Source organism: Calidris pugnax, unplaced genomic scaffold, assembly GCF_001431845.1.
Source record: "Calidris pugnax isolate Ruff unplaced genomic scaffold, ASM143184v1 scaffold15, whole genome shotgun sequence".
Lineage (NCBI taxonomy): Eukaryota > Metazoa > Chordata > Aves > Charadriiformes > Scolopacidae > Calidris > Calidris pugnax.
This window is the reverse complement of record NW_015090774.1, coordinates 7,439,397-7,462,747: the sequence shown is the minus strand read 5'-3', so window position 1 is coordinate 7,462,747 and position 23,351 is coordinate 7,439,397. Positions and strand designations below refer to the sequence as shown.

Sequence of the window (23,351 nt, the reverse complement as noted above, 5' to 3'; positions counted from 1 at the left end):
GGCCAGCCTCACCGTGTCTTTTATCTTTTATATTAAATCTAGGGCATAGTGTGGTGTTTAGGACAGCTCGTTATAGCCGGGCTTTATCAGGTTTAAGATGTCTCTGTCTTGGTAGTTACAGAGAAATGTGACCAGGGAGAAGCATGTGGAGATTGGTAGCAATCCCCATAGTTAAATAAGGCAGACAGCAGCTGCTGGTCTAGGTTTTTGTGTCATGGCTGATGTGTTTTTTCAGCATCTGCTATCGAGTCTGATTTAATCATCGGACCAGATCATGTGTTTGAAACGGTAAACTGGAGCTTTCGGCAACTTGATCCACGTAAACTATAAAGTTCATGCCTGGGTTTTGTTGTGAAATTACCCCCTTCATTGTCTGGCCACCTTCTTGGATGTTACTACCACTGGAAAAATTATTTCTGTCAGCTATTACCTCGGCATTAATGAGATAGGGTCTCAGTGTAATGGGAGATACTGTTTATTGTTGTACAGAGAGTCTGATATTGTGTTAAGTTCTTCTTGAATCAACTAATTGTATACATGCTCGTTTTTTCAAAGGGAATGAAAATGATAAGAGGGATTACAAGGATTCAGGGAACTTTTCTAAAGCCAGCTATTGGCATTGAGGCTGTACAAGGAGAAACTCTATATGTCTCTGTAAAATGCTATACTATTGATGTTGATGGGGCCTGTTTCATCTCACGACCTCAGCAGTGTAAATGTTGTCTTTTTTCATGTGTTCTTGTGATTTGAGAAGCACTGTCTTCTGGATCCTTTTTGACTGTGAGCAGGAAGTCAGAGCTAAGGACTTGCCCATTCATCTTTACTGTTCTGGAATTTCCACTGGAAGGTCCTAGTGGATCAGTACTCTGTGACTGGTCTTTCTTTTCTTCATTCTACCTGAGACTTTATCTCTGCTGTGAGCAGATTTAGGATCTTGACCCTGGCGATTATATCAGTGGCTTCTGTGCCTATTATGACTGAGGAGTTTTTTCCCCTCGTGTAATAAACATCCATGTGATTCGTGTCACACAGGATCAGGGGAAAAAAAATGTATTGGGAGGGACTTTTGAAAGTCTCCAGTCATGGGACCACTCTGCAAATAACTTCATCAGATATACGAGCCTGAGAAGGACATGTGGGCACAATTTACAACAGCAAATGTAAAATAAAATAACCCCTGTGTGCATGCATACACATCTGCATGTGTAATCATCTAAATTCCTCATCTGCAAGGTGAGAAATGTTGATGAGCAAATAGATTTTCCCTCACCCAGACCTTTGCTGCTTGTACAGCTCTGACTATAAATAGTCCCTTCTGTGAACAGCTTTTGAAGCCCTAGAAGGAGGAGGATGGTCTCAAAAAGGAGGAGGAAGTTCCTTTAGAAACCAGCAAGAGACAAAGGTAGGTGTCCAGATACTTGGACACAACAGATCTTTATGCCGCTGGCTGACCTTACAGACCTACTCCCTCATGTGTATCCGTTTGTTCATTCATACACCTGCACCTGTCACACACACACATTTAATTCAGAGAATGAGTGCTGGAGAGTACAAGCCTTCAGAGGTTCCCCTGTCAAAAAAAGAAAAAAAAGAAAAAGTATTTGCTCACCCTGTTAAAAGCAAACCAACCAACCCAACACAGACTCAGAGAGGAATGCAGACTGGTAGGGACCTCTGAAAGTCTCAGCCCCCTGCTCAAAGCAGTGCTGCCTTGAATGCTCAGTAAAGTGGCACAGGACCCCTTCCCATGAAGTCTTTACTGACTCCAGGGATGAATTTTTTCCAGCCTCTGGTGGGACAGCCTGACCCCAGGCTTAACCACCCTCTTTGCAAAAAAATTTTTCTTTATACCTGGAGAACCATGCCCTTGCTCTGACTTCTCCTTTTGCTGTATCCACCTCTGAGAAGAATCTGCCTTGGTCTTCTCTGTGGCCCCTGGGAAGTATTTGAAGAGAAAAATTCCATCCTCTCAGTCTGCTCTTTTCCACACTGACCCACCATTGTGGCCCTGCTCTGGACTTTCTTCAGGGTGTCAATATTGCTCTTGTTCTAGGGAGTCCCAAAACTGGACATGCAGTGTTCCAGTGAAGCCTCCCAAGCGGCTCAGCAGAGGACAATAGTGCATCCTTGTGCTTGGCAGCTACACTTTTGCTCAGGACATGGCCAGCCTTCACAAAGGCATGCTCCTGACTCATGCTCTCCTTCTTACCCACTGGGACCCAGCCCCTTCTCAGCAGGGCTGCCACTGGTCTGTCAGCATGTCATCAGCTCCTGAGCTTGTCACCTGAGAACCTCCTGGTGCTGCACTTTGTCACATTGATGAGGGTGTTGCTGAAGATGTTAGTAGTGCCAACCCCAGAAGTAACTTATGAGGAACACCGCTTATATTTGCCAGTGAGTAGGACTTTGAACTGTTGGTCAATAGCCTTTGAGCCCAATGGTCCACACAGCTTTTCAGTCACCTTGGATACTTCCCTGGCTCTCATAAGCCAGTGGAACTCCTAGCCCTGTTTCCACTAGGATCTTTAATGGGTACAACCTTTTTCTCTGTAGCTTTTAGATTTAGTACTGTGGTTATGTTTTACCTTTTTTGTTTTTAAGCTGTTTTTTACCTTTCTGCTATGTTATGTTCCCAAGTCTTGGAAATACGTATGTCCTTTGGCATGGCCAGATACAGTTGCTACTTGTCTACTGGTAAACAATATCAGTTTACTGTTATTCCAGCATGAGACTAAACCCTCATGCAGGATTGAGATATAATGCATGAGGTATAATGTCTTGTACCATTTTTCTGGCCTCAGGTCGAGTCATGAATTGGTGCAGGTCTCTGAGCGGGAGCTCATCTTAGCTCTGTCAAGCAGGGAGAACCTGCTTAAGCAGGGTCCAGTTGTTTCTGAGGAACAACTGCCACTGTGCATGTGGCCTTTGCTAATGCCTTCTTCCATTCTGACCCTACTCAGCCTCCTGTGTGGGAGAAACTGGCTGGGCCAGTGTCTATGGACCTTTAATGGGACCTTTGCTTTTTCTGGATAGATACTGGGATGTGCCCTGCCCCTAGTGCTCCCTGTTGGTATTTTGCAGTTTGACAGGCCTTGAATGATGAGTTTGCTCAATGACAGCTCACAGTGCAATCCAATGGATGAATTAGTCTTTTTGTATAAAGCATTTCAGCTGAGGAAAATTGTTTCATCTTTGGAAGTGTTGCAGAGTTCTGTATTTATTTTTTTTGGCGTTTGACCTGTTTTAAAAAGAAAATCTGCAGGGAGAATCTTGCTTGATGACTAATTATTTGTTTGCTAATAATCTTTTAATTTTCTTTCATCAGTTAATTCCCTCCTGGTTAAATTTTCAAAGCCTCATCTACTAGGATCTTCTAGAAACCCCACTATCTCTTAATTACAGTTTATCTTCAGATCCCTACAAAACAGCTGTAAAACTAACTTCCATTGAATGTCCTGCTGTTTGGGGATTTTTTTGAGGTTGTGTATACATATTGATAGTTACTCCTAGATTTACTTATGATTTCAAAAGTTAGCTTCAGATCTTTTGTGAAATCTACCATCACAGTTATTTGAAGAAACAAGATAGCGTGCTGTAACTTCACTAAAATATAATTTAAGATCTTTTGAGGCCATATTATCAATTTCCTTTGTAGTCTTTTCAGAGTCACCAATAAGGCTGCTTATTTCTATGAGATTTGATGTTTTGTTGAGAATGGAACCTTCCATACCGGTATGGCTTTGCTAACATTGTGGCGTTCTCTGTTTTTTCCTTATTTATTAAATGTTCTATGAATTTACTTAACTACATGCCATGAATTCCAGTAGTTACATATCATGCACAGTCATCATATGTAGGCAGAACTTTTTTCTAAGGAGATCTAAAGATGTTTTCAAAGAAACCCAACTAAAAATGGGGCTTTTTGTGTGCTAGCTTACTTTAGGTTGCTGTTTGATGTCTCAAGCTAACGTACCTAGGCATGTTGTGTAGGTGTACATTGTGGAAAGCTTTCTTGGTACCAGTCAGTTTATTGCTATAGATGGAGTTAATTTCCTGCAAACAATCACTGTCTTATCATTCCTAAACAGATATAAAGGACTGAGAGTAATGCGTCTCTTTCAGCAGCTCAGGGATTAATACAGGCAATTCTATCAGAAACTGCTCTGTACTAAAGTGTGACCTGGGTAATTCCAGGGGATTCAGAAAAAGCAGCTCTCCATCATAGGAAATGCTAGTTTTATTTCAATCTGATTTGTTTTTATCATTTATTGTTTCTGTTCTGATTTAAAACTTTCTGGAAATAATCATACACCCCCACAAAAAAAACCCCAACCATTCTGCAAGGTTTTACTACTACTTTCTTAGTATTTTTTAAAAGGTTTGTATGGGTTTTATACCATACTCATCACCATCATTTCTCTGAATGCTAAGTGATGTGTGTAACATCTGACACATGCAGTTTGTTGTCTTTCTGATTGTCTTCCCAGAGGGAAAATTGGGAGTGGAGTAGTGTGTTTACTTTTGAAGGAGTTTGGGGATAAGAGACAAGTTTGTTTAGCCTCTGATTGAAATTCCTGGTACCTTACTGACCCTTCAGCAATTCTTCCTGAATTACTAGGCAGTTGGTGGCTGCTATCTTTTGCTGTTAATCCTAGCAACAGGCAGAAGGCAATAGCATCTCAGCACTTATTCATGTTCCTTCGAAGAGCCTTAATGACAACTGACTTCTCTGTTAATTGAGAAGCAATAAATGAAACAGCAAGATGACAAAATCCAGCTTTCTGGTATTAAATAGTTTGCCTTAAGGCACTTACTGTGCATATGGATTCATAGTTTCTCCTATGTTTATAGTCACACCATGTAACTGATGCCACACCTTACTTGTTTTGATTGTATGTGGAGGGTGTATAGTCCCAAGTGAGGAGAACCATGGTTCAGGCAAGGCTTTGGCAGGACAAACTTTACATGCAGACATGTTTTATTTGCATTGCTCCCACTTTTTGGTAGCAAAAATAGATTAATTTATGTGTATTGAGCCCACACATCCAGAATGTTTTCTTGCCTTCTAAAGATTAAGTCACTGTTTTCAGTAATGGTCTGTCTAGGTGCAGGGAGGTATATCTTTTATCGTGATGAATACTTGGCTATACCTGTTCTAGCATTGCAATGGCATTTCTTGTTGATGACAGTAACCCATCTCTCCATTCCCACACAAACTCTGATCTCATCGTGGACCTCTAGCATGGACTCCACCTTTCAGAAGGGTAGGAATGGAAATAAGATCCAGAGACAGTAAAGGTTAGCAAGTAATTTCTTATTCTGTTTGTAGATTTTCCTTGGTGTCTGTGAACATTGGTCTGGAGAAGGATCACAGGTCAGCAGGAGAGCACATGGAATGCAGCCTGAGGGAATTCCAGCTGCTGGAGCCAGTGAGTCAGCTTCACTGTGGCCCCAACTTAAATACCTCTATGGAAACACATGTAGCATGGGGAATAGACAAGATGAGTTAGAGATGTGCACATACCTGCAGGGCTATGATCTTATTGGCATCACAGAGACATGGCAGGATGGCTCCTATGACTGGAGTGTTGGAACAGAAGGATACAGGCTCTTTAGGAAGGACAGGCAGGGGAGACAAGGAGGTGTTGCCCTCTATGTCAATGACCAGCTGGAGTGCATGGAGCTCCACCTGGGGATGGCTGATCGAGAGCTTATGGGTCAGGATTAAAGGGAGGGCAGGGACAGGTATCGCAGTGGGGGTCTTCTACAGGCCACCCGACCAGGAAAACTAAATGGATGAAGTGACCATGAGATGGTGAAGTTCAAGATCCTTAGGGCAGTGAGGAGGGTGCACAGCAAGCTCACTACCTTGCACATCAGGAGAGCAGACTTTGGCCTCTTCAGGGGTCTGCTTGGTAGAGTACCGTGAGATAAAGCCCTGGACAGAAGAGGGGCCCAAGAAAGCTGGTTAATATTCAAGGGTCACCTTCTCCAAGCTCAGTAGTGACGCATCACAACAAACAGGAAGTCAGGCTAAAGCACCAGGAGGCCTGCATGGATAAACAAGGAGCTCCTGGACAATCTCAAACAGAAAAAGGAAGCCTACCAAGCGTGGAAGCAAGGGCAGGTAGCCTGGGAGGAATACAGAGAAATTGTCTGAGCAGCCAGGGATCAAGTTAGGAAAGCTAAAGTCCTGATAGAAGTAAATCTGGCCAGGGGTGACAAGGGCAACAAGAAAAGTGTCTACAGGCATGTCACTGATAAAAGGAAGACTAGGAAAAATGCGGGCCTTCTTCAGAAGGAAACGGGATACCTGGTTATCCAGGATACGAAGAAGGCTGAGTTCCTCAATGACGTCCTTGCCTCAGTCTTCACCAGCAAGGCCAGTCTGGATCGGGCTTTAAGTAACTTGGTCTTAGTGGAAGGTGTCCCTGCCGATGGCAGGGGGTTGGAACTAGATGATCTTTTAAGTTCCCTTCCAACCCAAACCATCCTATGATTCTGACTTTTGGACCTGTTAATATTCTTACACACAGCTTGAATTCTTTTGTCTTTCTCTGTTTTACCTTTTTACTGTAAGCCTCTGGTATCCATAACTCTATGGTTTGGTGCAGAGCCAGGCTTTGGAGTCCAAGAAGGCCATTTTACAGACTATTAAAGTAAGAATTAATCTAGCTTTTTAAAAACACATGCATTTCCCCCCTTTTTCATTTTGTTTCCTAAATTAGCCTTGCGAATGGAGCATTTGGACTGTAATTGCCAAGATTTCCTCCTACACACCTAGTCCAAAGCTGGAAGGTGAATTGTGGTCTTTCCTGGAGTGGTTTGGGGCCTGACAAGCCTGGTGATTTAAAGGGAAGCCTTGATAGACATTATCGGTATTTTTTAAACCCTGCTGTCTAACACAACTCTGGCTTGTTTTCTAGAAGGTTGTTCCTTCTTGAGCTGCTTAACTGGTCTCTGAGTGAGTTGTGACAGCTGACCAGAAGTGGTGGCCTAACTAGAAGTATCTAGCATGGGGCAGAATTTGGTACTGAAGAGGGAAGATGAACCTGATGAACACGAGAGATTGCACTTTCTATAGATGGAGATGCTAAGAGGTGCTACATGGGAGACAAGGATTAAAGACCATAGAGGAGGCATAGAGTTTTAAAGGCAGATGAAAGAAGGCATTTATGGGGAGTAAAGGCTGGCAGAATTAGTCAGAAAAGAAGAAACAGTTTGCACAATAAGGAGGAGGAAAACAGAGATGACAATCTCAGGTATAGGTAGCATGCTGAACTATAGAAATAAGTCAAATGCAAAATCTGACTTCCAATTATTAACTTATTAGGGAAGGCATATTGCACTTAATTCTGACTGTAAGCATTAAAATATATTTGTAATTGTAGCAGTGTATATGGGTTTGGGTTTACTTTATTATTTTATTTCATTAATATTCTAGGAAGGGCATTCTGGTGTCATACCGCTTACGTATGAAACTCTCTTTGGTCTTTACAGATGTTTTCTATCATAAGACACTCTGGAAGACCTGAGGGGCTGGGTAGATAGTCTTTATTACTTCAGGCAAACATTTATTATATCTTTCCTTTCAAAGAATGAGGGAGTACTTTTGGCCCAAACACATCCTTGCTGGATTTATTCTACATACACTATATTGTGAAAGGTCCCAATTTATTCATCTCATGATTGAATTTTATATCCTTTCTATTAAAGTTATTCTGCAAGTGATGCAGTCCACTGGATTATGGGATTGAGAGTGCATTTGTTACAGCATATTGTCAGAAAGGGAAAATGTCTTGATTTAAAGCTGATAATTGGGTAAGCTCCAACAAAATAGTCCTAGGTGCCTCTTTTTAATACTGCAGGCTTATCACTTCCATGGCCGCGTGCATATAGAGCTCTTCTCAAAACAGAGAGGCATTTTTTTCTTGAAGGGTTTCATCTGACACTCTGATTTGTACCAAGTAATACCTTACTGACAAATGATACCATACGGAAGGTTGGCAGACTGGGTTTTAAATTAAGATGAGAACATGAAGGGATAGCAGAAAAGAAAGGAGCATGATTTTAAAAAGAAAGAAGGGGGTGAATAAAAGGCAAGAACAAGAACTTAAGATCACACAGTCATTTGGGATTTCAGTCACCTTGAGTTACAAAGTGTTCTTTTATTCATACTGCTTTAATTGGAGTGTTAAACAGTTTAACAAGAACAGTTCATAAGTCTTTTTAAAGAAATGAATTTTGAAAGGAGATGTAATGAAAGAGACTGTTGTGAGAATGCAAAATAAACTCCTTGAACGTAGTGCTATAGGAAGCATTGTGAGACACGTAAGTTGCCATCTAACTATCTAGGCAGTGGATTGTTTTTTTTTAATTTTTGTAATTGTTTTTAAACCTTCTTGTATTATGACTTCTTGCTTAGTCATCACCATTCGGCTTACTATGTGCAATTTCAGAGCTGGATTCCAGGATTCAGCTGTGCTGGTTTCTTACCATCAAAAAATGTTTTCAAATCCATTAATTCATTTCTGGTATTTGTATCCTAATGGATATGAGTATGTGACTCTTACACATTACTGTCACTTAGCATTGAAAGGACTTAACACATCAGCCCTGAGGCTAGGAATTCTTCTATATGCCAGCAGTTGGGGGAATCACTGCTCATTTTGTCGCTGAGCTATATGCCAGTAATACCAACATAATCCACCTGGGTGGTTTTTATGGGATGCTGTTCCTTGCATGTAGATACAATTTACAAGCTAAAATCTGTATTTCAAACAAAACAAAACAAAATCTAGTACATCAGTTGCACTCATCACTACTTTATCCTTCTTTTCCGGATTCTGGTTTCCTGTTTATGAATTGCAGGTATTTCTAATGCTTCTGTAGACAGATCTCCACCTGAAAAGCTCTGTCCTCCATCTGTCCTTTGTGTTTCAGAGTTGGCATACTTGGATCACTGCTTGCTTCTTGTTTGTTTAATTATTTAAAGTTCTGAAACATTTCTGATTGTTTATCTTAGGGGAATTGATGCCTACCCATTGTATAATGTCACTGCATAAAAGCTTTTGCAAAGGGAAGGCCTCGTGTTTCCCTTGGAGAATGAGCTCTGATTTCTGCTGCCAAGGGAGTTCTGCAGCTCTAGCTCTATCTGACATTTAGACAGTTCCAGCAACCTATGGATCGTGACACCTGAATCTACATGCTGTTTTACCTAAAAAAATCCCCAAACAACCCACCACCAAAAAACAAACAAACAAAACAAACCCAAACAAACCCCAAAAACCTCAGAAACCCAAAACATACCCTGCAAAAGTTTATTGGAGTGGGCCAGAGAACTCTGTTCAGAACTTGGTCAGACGCACTTAGGCAAATTGATCCCTGGTGTAATTTCATTGACACAGCTGGAGTTGCAACAGAAGTTAATTTTGGTATATTTTGCTTCCTTTAAAAAGCAGTAAGAGGAGAGAAAAGAGCCCACAGATAGCTCCAAAAATAGTTATTTTCAAAAATTTACACACTTAAAGCAGCAGGGTAATGAGGGAATGGGACACTAGGTAAGAATATTAACTCTGCACCTTTTCTTTGCACTGGGATTATTTTACAAGTGTGGCATTCAAAAATCTGACTCCTATTAACATTTTTCTAATTTTCCTTCCTTCCTGGCCAAAATACAGGGTGTTTGACCATTTGTAACTTTACACTACCATCTAAAAATACCTAGTTGTTTACTGCTGACCAGTGTGTATTATCAGCTATAATGCTTTTAGCAAGAAAGAGCTCAGTGCAAAATGTATAGACCGTTTTACAAGAGCTTGGATTAATGGATATGATTTCGTAGAGAAAGGAAGTGTGGTTTTGGTTTTGTAGATGATACTTTACTACAATAATCTGAAAAATAAGAGTGTAAGTGCAGTTTCTACAATTCCAAGTGGTCAAAGTAGCACATTTTTCTTAACAAGATGCTGACTCCGATACTAGTGAAGAAAGGAACTTAAGTAAGGCAAGAAAGGCATCGGTGTGTTTTCATGAGCTGACTTGCGATTCTGGTGGTAAATGAAGGATACTCAGCTTATGGGACACAGAAACTGTCATATTACTTCAGGTCTTGGATCCCTTTAGTTTTGCATCTTTGACCTTGACAGTAGCTTTCCAGAAGGTGCAAGGAGCTTCTTACTGCCTGGTAGCTGTAGTTTCAGCTGTTGCTCAGATATTTTACATCAATATTGAGAGGATCTAGTGGACAAAAATAAGCAAGAGAGAGAAACAGACTGGGCAGTGGCACAATCCTGTACTGTTTATGAGTCCCCACCTCTGAAGTCACCTTTTCCCCTGAGTTTCCTACCTTACTTGTTCGAAGAGCCTTTGGTGATCACTGGAGTTGATGAAACTGAAAAAGTCCAGTGAGGCTGTTAGGATGTATTTTATATGGAAACTTGGGCAATGGTTAGAGAGCAGACGACACTGGTGTCCCTGGAGTACAAAGGTAAGGGAAAGGGCTGAATGTGGTATGTGTTGTGATTGGTTAAAAAAGGGAGAGCAAGGAGAACACGCTCACTTAGTCTCAAAAGAGAATGCTGTCTATGTTAAATAAGCTGTTGAAAAGAAATACTTCATTGTAGATGAACAATAAACACAATTAGAGAAATGTTTACCAGTAATATGTAAAGGTAGATTGTTAATAAGAGCTTCTTTGGCCATGATATTCTAAAACTCTTTTCAATTTGTTTGTGGATGCCGCAGATGCCATCATGCCCAGAATTACCTTCAAAGTGAGCAAGCTGGCGTTGTATTTCAGTAAAGAATATGGTCAGGGCAACCCTTGTATGTATACGACTGTAATCGGACATGTAAAAGTCATGCCACTTAAAAATGAGGAGAGTTTTTAATAATGAAATGAGAAAGGATTGTGGGGCTGGAAGGTCAGAGTGGAAAGACCAGTCCCCTGTATGTTTATATCTTGTTCTTAATACAGATGCCCAGATCTCTTTTCTTGGTGCAAAGCAGTATCTGTTTTGCAAATAAAGTGCTAAATACTGGTTTGTCCTCCCTGCTAACAGTGGAGTGGGTCGTTATTACTGAAGCCTGAACTTAATACAGCTTTTTTGTCCCAGTATAAGTTTCATCAAACATATTGCATACTCTTGTGCTGGATAAGTTGGTAGGGGATTTGAGCTCTGTAAGAGTGGTATAATTGTCTGGCTACACCAATAAACATTTTCTTTCCACGCACCAGAGTAACAGCCTGGTTTCCATGATCTCTTTAAGCTAGTCCAAGTTCACATGGCCACTGAGAGATGGTTGTCTTCTCCCCTACCTGTTCTGGTAGTAGCACCCGAGTTCTCAGCTGGATCAGGGAGCTTGTTTCATCAAAAAATTAATCTATTTGTTGTTGGTTGGGGTTGGTTTTATTTTTTTCCCCTCCTGAGCTGGTTCTCTGCCAGTTCAGTTTCTTAATCCAGATGATGGCATGCCCAAGTAACCATGCTGTTGCCAGCAGTAGGCAACAGCAGAGGCAGTGGGATCATGCAGGCAGGGAAAGTAAAGGCTCATATTTTTAGCAGCAGCTTTAATACAGGTTAATTTTAACCCATTTTGATTCTATACAATAAATTATACCAAAACAGAAACTTTACATATCTGTGAAGGCAGATGCAACATGTGAAGGCAGGAATACCATTATTTGGATATTTATCACAATTTTTACTGCATATGGACCAGGCCTTAGCTGACATTTCATTAATCTGTATTAATTTATACTGTAAAACAGTACAAAGGTGTTGTATATATTGCATATCTGTGATGTATGGTTAGAAAAAATCCATTTACTTTACATATTTCAAGACTTTAAAATCAATATGCTATATTCAGTACTGAAATGACTACATGAAGTGACATCAATACTTTTTGTTCTGTCTACAAGTACATAAGGAATTTTTAGAAACTTGGCGTTTTTTACAGAGAATAATACATGAACTGTAGGGAGCTGTAATGACAGAGTTTCATCAGAAAATTCTGTAATCTTTGGTTTATTTTGCCACTAAAGCCCAGGGAGGGAATTAATTTTGTCTAACTTGTACTAGTCCATTTTATTGTTTCTCTGTGCTTTTGCAAATGGATTTGAGACAGATTTCAAGTTCAGAGGCATTTAAAACTGATAAAATATTTACTAGCACAACAAACATCTAAAATGATTACAGTTATTATAATGATTCTGGAGAAAATCCTACAAACAATTGAAAAAACATGACTTGGAGCCAATTAAGAATGGCTTCTAAATAGTGCAGTGAAGGCAAGCGTTTTAAATGGGATCTGATCATCTTATGGAAATTTAAGTGTATAACCAGAGGAGAACATTTCTGACACAAGAAATTCAGTCTGTGTTGTGAGTCCCTGGTTATCTGACTTTGTTTGTTTTCCCTTGGATCTATCAAAGAGAGAGGTTACCTTCCAGGATAGAAAGGTCATCTTCCTTGAAAGGAGTCTGGATAACTGGGTTTTTTTGAGGATTTTTACTGTATTACTCCTATGCACCAGGGCTTCCTGATGTTTTTCTGTGGATGAGGAGGGATTTTTCCTGCCCCTTCCCCTTCTTGCCCAGTGATGTGTTGTTGCAGCTGGTGGATGTCTTGAAGCTTATATTGTTCCCTTCTGTTTGTTCCCTGAATCAGCTAGACTGCTTGTAACTAGAGGGGAGCTCAAAATCAGGATGTAGGGGTGCTTCTCGTGACACCGAATTGTCAAGTACCTGGTTGCTGTGCTTTTGTTTAGACTGTCATCTTCTTATTCAGGCTCAGCAGGAAATTTGCTGTGAGAATGGTATGACTGATATTTTTTTTTCTTTGATTTTTGTGGATTTTTTGGCTTGGTTTGATTTTTTTTGGCTGATTGGTTTGATTTTTGCAGTGCTCTGTAATATGAGTCATGAGCCTTTTCAGATCTCCTCGAAGTGTTATCTAAATAATCCAGTGCCATCTCAGGGAGTTTAGTCTCGTCTACACTCTTCCTATGGCACATTAAATGTCTGTGATTTTATATTTATTTTTTTTTAACCGAAAGACATGATTTATGGTGCTGTGAGGAACAGATGTTGCAAATAAGACATTTCTAGTACTATTGCCTGTGATTGTGGGGAATCTAGTCTCAGTGGCCTCAGGGATCACTCCTGACCTGTTACAAGAGATTTGTCTGAGTAAAATTTACGTGCTATAGACATTGAACACTACTACCTTTCCTTATCCTTGTACAAGAAAGAGAGTTGGAGGTTTGGAGATAAAAAGAAATTCCCTTTCACCACCTGCCCTCCTCCCCATCCTCTGTTAGTCCCTCCAACAGGAGGGAAATCTATGGGGAAAAAAGGGGTAGTAATTTAGAGGTAAATGTTGGGTCACACTTTACTGGCTTCTCCTTTTTGATTTGTATGTGCAGAGAATCCTTGAAAAAACTGGTATAAAGTCATGCTGTGTTAGGTTTTCTCTTTTTCTTGTTTTGTTGTAGGTCTCCATCACAGCCATAAGCATCAGAGGTTATGGGGGAGCCTTGGCCTGAGTTCCCTTCTGGGTTGGGGGTTACTTTGGTGTCCTACATGGTGCTTAGAGGAAGGCACGGAGAAATAAAGCTACAGGAGGATTTTTCCAAACAACTTCCAGCAGGTTTAGCTGTGATAGGGGATAATCAGTGGCTGTTAAAGTCTGAATGCAAAAAATTCCGGCAGAGATTTGACATCTTCTTTCTGAATGGGGGCAAAACAGAGAATACCAGCTTTGATCTTATAAAAATATGGAGGTTGGCTTTTAACTGAAGGCATTCAAACTGTATAATTCCCCAAATACTTGTGTAGCAGACACTTGTCACTTTATAGAAGTGGTAAATAATCCTATTATGTGCTATAGCTGAATTTATAAAGGCTGAGCTAGGAACCTAATTCAAACCTGTTTATTCAGAAAAGCACAAACTGTATTTTGAAACAAACTCTGCACAAACTGGAATCTGAATCCATAGAAACAGATATTGCATGCTGGAGTGAGCGCCGTTTCTGTTGCAGCATACTGTGTGTATCACACACGGAACAGAATATGTTGTATCAGGAGGGTCAGTGGTTACCAGTCAGCTTATAGCCCCATCAGGGGCTTCCTAGAGTACAGAAACCTTATTTGAGATGCGTGGCTTTTCTCAGGTACAAAGTACAGCTGGAATAATAGATTAAATTGTGGCATAAAACACTTCGAAGGCTGTAAAATATTCCAGTCCTTTTTAAAATTTCTGAGCCATCCTAGCTCTGAAAACTGCTTTCCAGTGATTGATGGCGGGTGGCATGGGGCTGTAGGCTGATGGAGTCCTTAAATAGAACACCAGACAGCTCCAGATATACCTGCCATGGGGAGGCAGGGCTTATCAGCAGCGCTCGTGTTTTCTGGGGAGAGGGCACAGGAAGTACAGTCTGGGAAGTACAGGCGTTAGGGAGTTTCATTGTTTTCACCTGTGTAACTGTCAGACCTGAACAAATCTTGAACACAGATGGGAATCCGGTCCTGATTGTTGAAACAGAGACAGATGATGGTCTAAAATTATGTGTATAGTTGTGCTGGTGTGGGGTGGAGCGGAGCCGACTCGCCGTTCAGCGAGCCCAAAACTGGGCTAGATTCAGAAGCTAGATTCAGAATCCAGTTTCAGTTGCTGAGTCCAGTGTGGAACTTTCCCAGTGCCTGCCAGTGACATCTCCCTGGGAGCTTGATATGGTTTTGTATATATTTGTATATATTGTATGTATTTCATTATTTCCTTTTTATTTTACTATTAATATTTCATTAAAGTAGTTCAGTTTTTTCTAAACTCACAAATCTCTTTATCTCTCTTCTTCCTCCCCTTGGAGCCAGAGGTTGGAGAGAGCATCTGTCATCTTGTCATTGGCCAACCTGGCCCAAACCATGACAACAGTTAAAAATGTCCTGATAATGAAAGGCACAGAGTGCATACAGTATTGATTTACTCACCTCACTAGTACTCAAAATTGCCTGATCTAGGAAATTTAATATGAAATTAAACCACTTTGTTTTGCTAGAATTTCTTTTGGGCCATTCTTTTTGCCAAGTCACACTTTTCCTCTTTTTCTGTCCTTGCTTTGTTTTGTTTTTTATATTTTGGTGGACCTTCATGTCTTGTGGCTTATTAATGTCTTGATAGGGTAACATAGGTCCTTCATTTTCTCTCGGTTTTCACCTGTTGTCTGCCTTCGCAGCCACCATCTATCCTCTTCTGATTCTTTGTCATGCCACAAGTGATGCTTTTGACCTAATATGGACTTAAATGGCAATGGTGGACAAAAGATAACTTGTTTTTATATCCAGAATATACAGCAGGTGCTGCTAATCATTCATAACACTTGAGATCAGCACTTGGCTGAAGAAAAAGTAACTGATTGAATTTCAGAAAAGCTAAGATGATAAGGATGGAGAAGGGAAGTCACTCAGCACTCACAGCATATCCAACATTTCCACTTTCAATCTGAAGACAATACGTTAAACTGTCTTTACCTGGATTTGTTTGGTTTTAGCTTCCATTCTTCTTGAGAAATGGTTTCCTCTACAAATTGCATTTCCTTTTTTTTTTTTTCTTTTTTTTTTTTTTTCTTTTTTTTTTTTTTTCTTTTTTTTTTTTTTTCTTTTTTTTTTTTTTTCTTTTTTTTTTTTTTTCTTTTTTTTTTTTTTTCTTTTTTTTTTTTTTTCTTTTTTTTTTTAATTTAAGTTCAGGCATGGTAATTTTCATGTTCATGACCAGGAGCTTATGGTACGTCCAAAATGCCGTGCACCACCTTTTCTATGATACAAACTTCCAAAATCCCATGCTGTATTAGTTTCTGTCTTAATGCCACTTCTGTTGAGTTATAGGTTGAATTCAAAGTTTTGATCTTGCATTTAATTTAAAATCAATTGGATTCATATCATGAACAGTATCAGTGTCAGCTATATTCTACCTGAAGAATGGAAATGATAAGTGTTGAAGTCAAAAGAGTGCGTGTGGGAGATGGGTGAAGTCCTTTTGGGTGTGATCAGAATACCTATTAACTTTTGTGTTTAAACCTAGATCATCTGTCTCTCTTTCCTGTGATACCAACCCAGACTATTTAACAACAGTGATAATACTTAACTTACTCCTTAGCCTTGTCCATGCCAGTCCGGTGTCCAGATTATGATCAGTTCTTTTTACACATTATATTTATCCGTGGAGGGTCGTTCTATTAATAATCACATTGCCAGTTGGGTTAGATTTTGACTAAAAATTACTGTGAAGTCTTCTGCTGCGCTTTGTAAAGGTGAACAGGTTTCAGTGGTGGAACAACCCCTAAGGTAGCGCCAATTTCTGCATTGTTGTAGCAGAACAGAGCAGTCCTTCCTGGGGAGGATACTTTTTGTCTGCTTTCTGCAGTCGGTTGAACAGAGGTCAGATTTGTTGGAAGCTGCTTAATTGTACAGGCAGCACTGCTCAGACCATGGAGCACAGCTTCATGCTGTTCTCTCAGCTGTCTGCTCCTTCTGCAATGATTGGCTCTGCTTCTTTTCAACTGCTAACATCTCACTACAGGCCTTCCTGTGAACATGCTGCCTTATGGCTTGAGACCAACGTGTGGGCACTAATCACCATCTGGAGAGAGAATAAGATTCAGGGCCAGCTGAACTTGGCTGTAAGGAGTGTTCGAAGTGGGGTGTGGGAGGCTGTATATCAGGCCACTGCTCTTTTATCCTGAAGACCTTCGTTCCACCACTGTTCCCCAGCAGGAGGTGGCTCTCCAAGTGTCTGGAGGAGCCATGGGAGCTGCTAACTTATACTGGGGCAGGAGCAACTTCTGTGATCAGATTCTCTAAGCAGGGAAGACCGTCCTGCTTCAACTGATTCCTGGGGGTGCTGTAGAGCGAAGTGGTGTGAGGTGGCAACAGCCCCTGCACAGAGAAGCAAGATACTGCAAGTCAGCAGGCAGCTTTTGCCTCAGTAGGAGACCTGGTGGGCTGTAGTTTGCTACTACAAGAGACAGTGCTCTGGCTGGGTTTGTAATCATGTCCCCATCCAAAACACACAAACCTACAGAATACAGGTTTCAGGGAACAACTAATGCATGGCAGAGTATCTTGGTGCCTTTGAGTGGAATGCTTAATTTGTCTATTGCTGTCACTTGGGGATGAGGGTTAGTATCACATGCTTGTGATTTTTTTAATCCTACTCTGAATACTTCCATAACTTAGAAAGGAAAATAAAATTGTATCGTGTATCATACCACTATTTTCCATTTGTTAAAGACATACTTCTACATCAGGAATAACTTACTGCCCCATGGCTTGTCTTACAATCTGCCTCTGTTTTCCTTTGCTTAACTGGGTCCAAGAGTATTTGCAGGGGAGAGGCAGGAAAGGAATGCAACTGCTAAGCTCCTTATGGCCCACATCGCTGCCTGGCAGCATTCTCCAGCTGTTAAGATGGATGTTTTATGTACGTGGAAGTAGAGGTGGATTGTTTGCTGTGTGATATATGGTTTTATTAGAAAATGCATGTGTCTCATTATATGAAGTTGTATGCATTTCTGAACAGAAGTATTTGAATTATGTTCTAACAACACATCATATATTGTGTTTGCTCTGATTTCAGTTAAGTTGTGATAATCAAATAGGATATTTTTCTGAGTACTAGAGTTATTGGCACCATCTATATTTTTCATAGAGCTTAGATATATACCTGAAGAGTCATTTGTTTACAAAAGTTAAGAATGTCTATACACTTGATAAATCTATCATGAACAGCAGTGAATAAACAGCAGAAGTTTTTGATTGATTCTGATATGGATATTTTATCAGATATGTGGGCGAGCCTTGTTCTCTTTTGCACGTGCATATGCTCTCTAACTCTTCGAATTTCTTCTGCACGGTACTTCATTATTACTACATACATTTTCTTCTAAGGTATAAGATATAGTGCTACTCCAAGAAATATAATGAAATCTCTTGGATGGAAAAGCAAAGGTACCTCATGTCACCTCTGATGAAATCCCGAAGTGACTAAGTTTGGAGTCTATCAAAACATGCCTCTCTATTTCCTAATTTTTGTAGATTAGGTAATATGTTTAATGTGTTATAGTAGTACTGCTGGCAAAATCTGTGATTATGTTTTCTGTGGGAAGATCTGTATTCTAGCATTTTTAGTTTGGGGAAATTTGTAATGCTCAAGCTGAAATCAGCATAATTTTCATCTGCCCTTAATATCCCTGAATATGTGCAGTTTCAGGATTACACTGTTGACCAGAACTTCTGCAATTGCTGTTTGCAATACATATATATACCTGGAATCATGCCAAGTGTGAATGAAAGACTAAGAAGTATGAAGGAAGTCATACTTGAAAATATATATTCCACTAAAACTTGAGGCATTTGGAAAATGCTGAGGAACTCTAGATTTTAACATCCTCTACTACTAGCAAATGGCTATGAAAACTACTTTGAAGGTCTGTGCCCCAAACACCCTTACTTCTTGGTCCTCCTGAGAATTAATGGCCTGCTACCTCTGTGGCTTCATTAATTCAAGCAGCAGAAGCTTGTACTAAAATATATCTAGAGCTCGCATTATTATGTATTGTTCTGCCTAAAGAAATTTGTATTAAAAGCCCAGGCGCTTTTAGGTGTAATTTCATACATTAAAACAATGCTAATGTTGCAAAAGTTAGGCAGTCAAAAGTTTAAAAATGCTGCAGTCGGTTTTCTCTGCAATCATAAATTGATATTCATGTACATAAACACTATAATGCACTATTTTATTACATGCTTTTTTCCTCCAAAAGGCTCCAGCCTCATTAAGTACATTGAATGGAGGTTGCTTAGTTCATTGTTGCAGAAACAAGGTGGTGTGTGGTGAAAGGATGAGAGGTTTGTTAGAAAAATGCTGTCACAGATAAAGCAAATAAATGCCATTCCTGGCCTTTTAGTCTGTTCCTGCATCTGCCACAAAATAATCTGGAGAAGCTTCTTGGATTTTGTTAAGTAGTCACTTATTGTAGGTCTTATTTTCTACAAATCTAACTCAGTGCAGTTAAGAGTGCTGAACTCTCAAAACTGCAGCTGATGTCTAGTGGAGCTTTGCTTTGAAATCCAAAGTGCTTTAAAAAGCTGTATTATCTGATAAATGAAACTTTGTGTTTCAATTTAGGCCATGAATTCTTGTGTTTTTTCACTTCCACTGTACCTTGGTTCTGTTGTCTGAAAAATGGGGACAGTAACAAAATTGACCGGAATAGCTGAGGTCATCAGGGGAGAATACATTAGAAACAAACAGGAGAAAGTTAGGAGCTCTGTAGTCAGCATAGCAAAGTCTGTTGTGTAGTTAATAAGGCCAAGGGCCAAAATTTGAGTGAGCATAACAAAGAGGTTATGATAACTCACTCTCTGAGCTCTGTCTGTCCTGAGTGCTCAATGAGACAGGAGCCCAGCTGAAAACCTGTATGCGTATAATTAATAGTATTGTCAGAACCTCTCTGTATAGTGGAGCTGAATTAGGACTTCTGTTATTGACTATTCTGAACCCCTGACTTTTCAACTTGATGGCCTTTTTCACTTTATACATTTTGTTTCCTGTAATGAAAACTTTGTACCTATAAAGCATGAGAATATATGAGTAATGAGATATGAATTCCCCCAATTTTTATGGATACCTCTTACACGTAAAGAATATGCAATGCGAACATCTTTCAAAGGAAGTCCCCATTTGATAGCTTTGTTACTGTTAATAACCAGGTTGCATCCACACTGAATGAGCAGCTGCAAAGAATCAGGATATTGGAGATGATGCTTCCCTCTGGGTTGCTACAATAAACTCTTGTTTTGGTGCTTTCAGTGCTTTGATTTAAAGCACTGAAAATCTCCGAAGGAATGTGTCAGGATGCTAGAGTATTCTTTTCCATTTGCAGTACAATGGAGAAAATATTATTAGGCTCTCCAGAGAGATAAATATGAGATTGCAGTACGTTTAACAGTATTTAAAATGAAAGCAAGTTGGAAGCGCTCTATTGAATATTAAGTAGATCCTATTATAATATACCTCAGATCAGAGTATAATATTTTCCCCTAATACTTTGAAAGCTACTGCTTATCTTAACTACAGAAGACACTCTATACTAAGACTCATTTTGGCTATCGATTCAAGGATCCTAGGTCTAATATGGCCTGTAGGATGACTGAGCTGCAGTAGTACTTGCTGAATGATTCATTGAGCAGTGTTCACATCAGCTTCAAAGAAAAATACTTTTCCTTTCTGCTTACTGAACAGAAGGAGCTGCCGTGAATATGGGTATTGACAAGAGGCTAAAGGAATCAAATGGGTAATGTGTGAAGGGAAGAGAAAACACATCCATCATGTTCATGCAGTAGGTAATAAGTAATATTGCTGTAATACTTACTTTTCCAAATGAAAATGGTTTACTTTTATATAAGCCTCATACCCAAACGGAGATCAAAATGTGTTTTTTTTAATTCATAAACAGTATAAGAACTGTATGTGTAAGCAGAGAAAACATATACAGCAAAGCCAGGAACACAGAAATCCTAAATGTCAGAAATGGTCTCTGCAAATCTATGTATCACGTACCAACCAAATGAAGCACTTTCCAAATAATTAAATAAATACTATTTTAATGAACCATTATGACATAGGATTTGAATCCAAAACTTCAGTGCTAGATTTTGCAGCCTTTGCTATTTTATTTTGATGCAGTTACTATCAGACTGCGATGAGTATTGCTTTCCCTGACAGCAGTAAACCGTTATTCTGTGTGGAGTGTCATAATGGAGAGCCACACAGCACCACAGCAGGGACACGTATTCTGCAGGTAGTGTAGAGAAGCATCTGGATTTGGGAACTGGAAAATACAGCAACTCAGATTTGACCTGCCATGTTAGCATCAGCGGAGGGGAAGCTGTGCAGTGTAAATGGAATGCAGAAAAAACTAAACTCCTTAGAGTTTCAGCATATCTAAAACCAGGTCTTTCGTGTGTTTGAATTGGACCAAATTTGGTCACATTTTAACACCAGAAAACACACATCTTTTCAGGATTACTAAATATCCTCTGCCAACATTTCCAGAAAGACCAAATCACTTACATATCTCTGATGTTGTAGTCTTGACCTTCTTCAGGGTAGATTCTTTATGCCAGATGCTCCTGCCTGCCATCTAGAAGAGAGCTGACATAATGACAGCAATTACAAATAATCTTAACCAATATAAATTTTCTACTGTGTTTGTGTGGGCTTTTGATTCTTCTTCATAGTCGCTCCTTTTCTTCTACTGAGTGGAGATGAGAAAGCTGCAACTTGTATGACCCTGGCATTACCACCAGCACTCAGCTGTAAAAGTGCTGGACCTTTATCCAGGAATCAAGGCAGTTCAGTGTTTCAAGGCTCTGTAACCCTCTCTTTTCTAGACGAGACTTTCACAGCATAGCTGACTGTTTTTCACTAACCATCTCTCAGACACACTAATTTTCACCCTTTATATCAAGCCTTAGTGACCCACTCTGTGGAAGCTCATCCCCTTTATACAGTCTTCCAGTTATCATGCCTGAGGCCAGCAAAGTCAAATGATGAATGGCTCAGGCAGTCATCTAATAGGAGTGATTTGTAGGCACTCTGAGAGGAACCAACGTCCAACTGGTGCCCCAGTGATAAAAGCCCACTGATTAATCCCAAGGCTACACTTTGCTGTGATTTGCCATTTGTGCAGAATAAATAAAACATGATCCATTTCACGGTCAGCTGCTGGAAAACGGTTGCTTGTTAAATTCTCTCACTCAGAGAAGAGAGAGAGAGAACTTGTCTGGGATTCTACCCTAGCCTTTTTTCCCTAACTAAGACTGTTAATGGGCAGGTTTGGTGTTCCAGAAGTGTTTCCTAATGAGTACATGATTTAATATAGTAGATGCTGGGGGATTGATTTAATTTATATATTTTTTTAAATCGGTTTAGAAAGGATTATATACCCATCCATAAATAGCTTTACATGCATGACAAGCATATCAAAGGACTGGCTTGCAAAGAGAAAAGCAATCTTTCTGGAGGCTTGAAAACTAGGAAACTCGGAACGTGACCTGTTGTGCAAGCTACTGCTCTCTGTCTATGAGTGTTTGTTATGAGGCATTTGGTTTTTTTTCTTAAGATTTCTTTTGCAAAAGAAGAGGCAAAATACTTACTCAGATACACTTAAATTCATATTTCTTTTTCTTGCTAGGTTATTTATAATCTTATTGTATTATAAATATGGCTTAAAAAATGTCTTTTGGGAACAGACGCTTTTTCTTACATAGTACCCCTTGTATTGTACCACAATGTGCTTGTAGTCCTTTGGCCTAAGAATCAAAAGTGATTTTCTCTACCATAACCACTAATGAAATTGAAGAAAGAGAGTATTTTGCATTGGTAATTGGAGAGACTAGTTTGCATAACTTTTCCTAATTATTGTGCTTGAACTTCACATGATTTTTTTTTTGTGTGGGTATAAGGCAACACAACAGTACCTACTGCATCCTGAATGAGAAATACATTGTAGAGGAAAGGCAGTCCATTACTTTTGGTGAGTTTTTTATGCAAACAGTTTTTTGCAGAATCTAGTTTGCTATTAAGCTGCCTTCATGGTTCAGTGAGAGTTGACATCCTGAATCCTGGATGCTGATGAGAGATTATAGAGCTCTCTCACGATACCCTTACAGCTGAATGTGAGATCATTTGCTGCAAAGGGAACTGGCTTTTCATCAACAGTAGGAGAAGAGCTACAAAAAGGACTTCTGTGCTGGGCAGCCACATGACTGGATGATATGAAAGGCAACGTTATAGTTGGAGGAAAGAGTGTAGAAATGGTGTGTCATTTTACGGCCTAAAGCTAGGATGAGGCTCTGTCATAGAAGACAGGTAGTATTTCCCCTAAAGCCTGGATCTGAAGATGGGTGTCACTGGCCAATGGAACTCTTTAAGTGGTCAGTACAAGTCATGACTGAAAGAAAGCCAAGAAAGAAGTGAGAAATAGAAAAGGATATTTTTCCATTAAGTGATTTAGTAGAAAGGTAGGTAGAGAAAATAAATCAAGAGAGTGTTGTTTTAAGAACTGTAAGAAAACAGGCTTTAGTTTTAGTGTACTCTGGAATCACTGTTTATGTTTTCCTAAGTAGTGCTTTGTTTCAGAAATAAACGTCTGTAACAATGAGTTATGTTTGACACTCTAGCTTGGTGTTGTAGCATGAGAGAATTGCCTATTTAGGTGCCCAGAGAAGGTGCAGGGTTTTTCTCCTCGGATTTCTGGTGTGTCTTCAAGCTAGTTTTGTTCTGTG

General features: G+C 39.8%; 1 long non-coding RNA gene across 2 annotated transcripts in view; it reads left to right on the top strand.

The window, feature by feature from the left end:
• LOC106889538 overlaps positions 1–23,351 on the top strand; it is a 231,124-nt gene that overhangs the window by 103,813 nt on the left and 103,960 nt on the right. The window lies entirely within an intron of this gene.